The sequence below is a fragment of the Myotis brandtii genome, unplaced genomic scaffold (assembly GCF_000412655.1).
Source record: "Myotis brandtii unplaced genomic scaffold, ASM41265v1 scaffold266, whole genome shotgun sequence".
NCBI classification, from domain to species: Eukaryota; Metazoa; Chordata; class Mammalia; order Chiroptera; family Vespertilionidae; genus Myotis; species Myotis brandtii.
The window spans coordinates 2,215,351-2,220,624 of NW_005360124.1; the positions used below are offsets into that span (position 1 = coordinate 2,215,351).

The window sequence follows — 5,274 nt, forward strand, 5'->3', positions numbered from 1 at the left end:
TTTTTTAAATTGTACATTAAGAAATGCTCATACCATATAATGCACTTCTTTTACTTTCCAAAATTAATCTTAAGAAAACAATCAGGAGGAGAAACCAAGATGGTGGCATAGGTAAACACCTGAAATTGCTGCCTCGCACAACCACTTCAAAAATACAACTAAAAGACAAAACGGACATCATCCAGAACCACAGGAAGGCTGGCTGAGTGGAAATTCTACAACTAGAAGGAAAGAGAAAAGCACACTGAGACTCAGAGGAGGTGCGGAAGTAAAGTGCAGAGGTAAGGTCTTCATTTTATGTCGAATGGCAAATGCTACTTCTTTGTAGAAGCTTAAAACTTATTCAAAGATTTCAATTTTTACCTCGTATTTCTTAGAAATTTAATCAATATATACATTGTCTGGTTCCTTATGTCTTTTAGCTCAAGTAACATATCAGTACTGACTTTTTCTTTCTTAGATGTAGTTAAAAAAAAAAATACAATTTTTTGAAGAAAGAAAAAGGGGTTAAATTTTTTCCGCCTACAGCTCTCTTGGAGGTCAGGGGTTTTATCTATGAAAAAGTAGTAAATAGCCCAGCCTGGGTGGCTCAGTGGGTGGGCGTCAACCTATGAACCAAGAGGTCAAGGTTCGATTCCCAGTCAGGGCACATGCCCAGATTGCAAGCTGGATCCCCAGTGTGGGGCATGCAGGAGGCGGCAGATCAATGATTCTCTCTCATTGTTGATGTTTCTATCTCTCCTTCTCTCTTCCTCTCTAAAATCAATAAAAACATACATGTTTTTTGTTTGTTTGTTTTTAAAAAAGGAGTAAATAGTTACTTGTAACCTGTATTAAGCAGCAGCCAGCCTAAAATAATACTTTCTGTCTAAGTGTTAGAACAATGAATAGTAGTATAATTATTTGGGCTGCTTTTAGTTTCCCTTACACAAAATTACTAGATGACAACTCAAGAACTTGTTTCATGTTATTGGTTAAAAAGTAAAGTTTCTTTATTTTGTAAAAAAATTTTTAAAATACAAGAGCTAGGAGAGCCAGTACTAGTAAGTAATCTAGTGGTTCAGAGTACAACTATGGTGCCAATTTTTTAAAAAGTATATTTTATTGATTTTTTACAGAGAAGAAGGGAGAGGGATAGAGAGTTAGAAACATCGATCAGCTGCCTCTTGCACACTCCCTACTGGGGATGTGCCCGCAAGCAAGGCACATGCCCTTGACCGGAATCAAACCTGGGACCCTTCAGTCCACAGGCTAACACTCTATCCACTGAGCCAAACCAGTTAGGGTGGTGCCAATTATTTTTCACTTACAAACTCTGTCACCCTAAACAAGTGGTCATATTATTAACACATGGTTAAAATTGAAAGAAGTAGTTATAGTTGTTGTGAGAATTACATGAATAACATTTTAAAGGAGTTAAGATCATTATAATTACTGGCTCTCAGATTTAAATGGAAGTATTTCCTAACTTATTGCTAAGGAAAGCAAAACAGTGTGCTAACTTTTGTGTACAAAAGAAAGGAAAACAAGCATATTTCTATTTCCTTGTATATGCCTAAATCACCTCTAGAAGGATATACAGGAATAAAACTTTTAATACATAGCTTACACTCCATAACAAAGAATAAGATCTTTGTGGGTCAAAAACAGAGAAACATTGAGTGGGCACTAAAACCCTAAAGAAAAAAGGACTAAAAGCAGTGTGTAGGCTACAGCTCCAAAGCTCCAAGGGTTCAACATGCCAATTATAGGGTAGACCTAGAAACAGACTCTTTGCTAAAATTGGGCCAAAATATGTTTTATCCACCACCTACCTATGGCCTATGGAGAATGGAAATGAGGCCTACATAACATGTATAGTATATATAGTATGGTCTAGAACAGTGATGGCGAACCTTTTGAGCTCCGCGTGTCAGCATTTTGAAAAACCCTAACTTAACTCTGGTGCCATGTCACATATAGAAATTTTTTGATATTTGCAACCATATTAAAACAAAGACTTATATTTTTGATATTTATTTTATATATTTAAATGCCATTTAACAAAGAAAAATCAACCAAAAAAATGAGTTCGCGTGTCACCTCTGACATGCGTGTCATAGGTTCGCCATCACTGGTCTAGAAGTAGGCTATTCATATCAATCGTTGTATCTCTCCCATTGATGTTTCTCCCTCTCTATCTTTCCCCTTCCCTTCCACTCATTCTAAAAATCAATGGAAAAATATCCTTGGGTGAGGATTAACAAAAACTAAATAATTCTATGTATACTAGGATTGTTTTTTCTACAGGTTACAAAGAAAAGCTTATTAAAATTTTTAATCAAATGAAAAAAGTATTAACATGTGGGATCTGTATTATATTTAGACTAGATTTCAATAACTGAGCCCTTTAATAATTTAGTAAATCCTATTATTTTCATCTTCCCCTTCAGATAATTCCTAAGGTTTTCATTTCTACCTTTCTCAGGAAATTGAGTAACCATAGTTACTGCAGGTAGAAGCAACTCAGAGGGAAGATGTTAGCGAAGGCAGTACAATTTCCCATCAGCACACATACAAAAAACAGCTTTTAATCCTCAAAAGTATATATATTTTTTAAATTGTACATTAAGAAATGCTCATACCATATAATGCACTTCTTTTACTTTCCAAAATTAATCTTAAGAAAACAATCAGGAGGAGAAACCAAGATGGTGGCATAAGGGGAGCTATGGGGGGAAAAAAGAAAAACTGTAATCATCTGAACAATAAAGATTTAATTTAAAAAAAAAAAGAATCAGAGGGAAGGGAGGAGTGGGGGTGGAGAGAGATTAACCAAAGATCTTATATGCTTATACGCATTACATATGGACACTGACAATAGGGTGGTGAAGGCCTAGGGCGGGAACTGGGTGGAGGCAGAGAATGGGGGGGGAAAGAGGGACATCTGTAATCATCTCAACAATAAAGATTTTTTTTAAATAAAAAAGAAAAATATAAAAAATAAATTAATTTTTTAAAAAAAAGAAAACAATCAGGAATGAAATTACAGACTTATGTGCCAGAGTGTTTATCATTGTTTTTATAGTGTGGGGGGAAAAAACAGCAACAATCTATGAAATGTAAGATAATAGCATCTTTAAAAAACATTTTTAAGGCCAGTTTAATGACATGTTCATATTTTATTTTGTTAGAGAAAAGGCCAGTTATAAAACTACACATATCTTAATCCCCACTAATTCTGTAATCATGAAAAAATTTTTAAACACACTTTGATTGATATTTTGTGCATGTTAAACTTGGCTGACCACAATAATCTACATTTGAGATCTTGACTGCAGGAACTGAGCAGAAAGAAAAGTGTAGGAAAATTCTATCACTCATCACGAAGACTTAAGCATATTTGATTTCTAGATTAATTTTCAATGAGCCTCACATATTTCAAGATATTTCAAGGTTTTTTTTGTTAATCCTCACCCAAGGATATGTTTCCATTGATTTTTAGAGAGTGAAAGGGAGGGAGAAAGACAGAGAGAGACATCAATGTGACAGAGACATTGAGGAGTGGTGATGTGAGAACTGGGCACCGCCACGCCGGGCGATTTCCCGGGTTTGGCAGGATTCGGGGGGCCTTCAGAAAGGAGACCGTCAAAGCTTAGCGCAGGGGCCCCAGAAGTGACCTAACACAAAGCGAGTGTAAACTGGATGGACAGCTAAACCGGAAACGCTGGCGCTCGGCGAGGTTCTGATGTTCTGATCACCGCGGAATACCTCGACACACCGTAAGCTCTTTAATAGGTGAACCACCAGAACGCGTATTTTGATGTTTGCATTCACTTGGGATGAATGCGATATTACTTCCAGAAATTTTTCAGATAAAATGCAGCGACACTACAGAATACTCGCATCGCAGGCCCCATTGACAAAAAGAAAAAAAAGAGAGAGGAATAGCATGAAAGGTCTCTTCATAACGGGGAGCCCTGTAGAGACGCCTGGATCCCCCGGACGGGCGGGCTCAAGGTCGGAACCAGAGGGACAAGTTCTCCAAGACTCGGAGGCTCACCGCCACAACCCCGCGGACCCGCCCGCGTCGCCCGGGATCCCGCCCAACGGGGACTGCGGCCCATTACCAACAGCGGGTGTACGCCCCGCAGCCGGGCAGCCCGGGCGGGAGGGGCGTGTGGAGAGAGGGGGAAACGCGAGTGTGGCCCGAGGAAACGGTGGCATTCGTCTGAGCCTACTACCGACCTGGGACTCTCGCCTTCCCCCTCGTGCAACAGCAGCTCCCAGGCCGCGCGACTCAGAAAACAGGAACCGAAACGGCGCGCGCCCTAATCCTATTTGGCCTCTTCCCGCCCGATTTGCCGCGAGCTCACGCCCCTCCTCCAAACCCAAAAGATTTCTTCGGGCCGAAAACGCCCCTTTCCCGCCCCCTCCCTGTACTAGTGAACGGGACCGGCTTGAGTTCTCGCGAGAGATCCTTCCCCTCCCCCAGCTAGTGAGTGCGCGAACGGGAAAGGAGGAGGGCGCTCCAGGCGAAAGCGCTGCAGACGCCATTATCCTCTGTTTCTCTGCTGCACCAACCTCTACGTCTTGCTTACGTCCCGCTTGTTTACAGCCTATAGGTAATTGGGGTTATTGGGACTTGGGTATTACAGACTCAGGCAGGGGATTGGCCTCCCTAACGGCTGCGTTGACTTCCTCCAAGTCCGGTTTTCCTCGGGCCCTTAGCGGCCTCACAGCCTGAAGGGAGGCGCCGGTGGGAGGCGGGGGTGTCGCCTTCCTCTGGCGCTTTGATAGACGCGGCCTTAGACCAATCGCTTCGCCTAGGCGCCACCGCTGAAGCCCAAGCAGCCAATCGGGCGCGGCGGCGGCGTAGGAGAGCGCGGGAGGCGGGGGAGAGCGGGGCCCTGCGCTCGTTTTCTGTCTAGCTGTGACCGGTTGAGGCGGCGCGGCGGCATAGGGACGACGACCTCGCGCGGTGAGGAGCGGGGCTGGGCGGACGGCGCGTGAGGGTGAAAGTCGGAGGCCAATTTTGCCGCTTGAGGGAGGCGTTTGGGGGGCTGCTTGGTGGTTGGCCGATTCTCAGCGAGGAAACGTTGCTCGGTTCCCCTCCCCCCACCTCCGCCATTTCCCTGAGCGTATCCGCAGTCCGCGTTGGGGTACTGGAGGCTTCGGGGCGCTACGAGGCATGTGCCTGCAGGATGAGCTGTAGTTTTGTTGTCTTGGGGGCTAGGCCTCTTGTTGGGGAAGGAGAAGGGGCCGGCGGGCGGCACCCGAGGGCGGTACAGATCG

At 43.5% G+C, this 5,274-nt stretch overlaps 2 protein-coding genes across 2 annotated transcripts in view; one reads left to right on the plus strand and one right to left on the minus strand.

Annotated features, from left to right (window-relative positions):
• RMI1 (RecQ mediated genome instability 1) overlaps positions 1 to 4,406 on the minus strand; it is a 10,978-nt gene extending 6,572 nt beyond the window's left edge. Inside the window, exon 1 of the mRNA XM_005868274.2 lies at positions 4,228 to 4,406. The gene's annotated coding sequence lies outside the window, so the exon portion shown is untranslated. The remainder of the gene's footprint in view (positions 1 to 4,227) is intronic.
• A 441-nt stretch (positions 4,407 to 4,847) lies between these two features.
• The window catches only part of HNRNPK (heterogeneous nuclear ribonucleoprotein K), a 30,965-nt gene continuing 30,538 nt past the window's right edge, over positions 4,848 to 5,274 (plus strand). Inside the window, 1 exon segment of the mRNA XM_014541250.1 lies at positions 4,848 to 4,960. The gene's annotated coding sequence lies outside the window, so the exon portion shown is untranslated.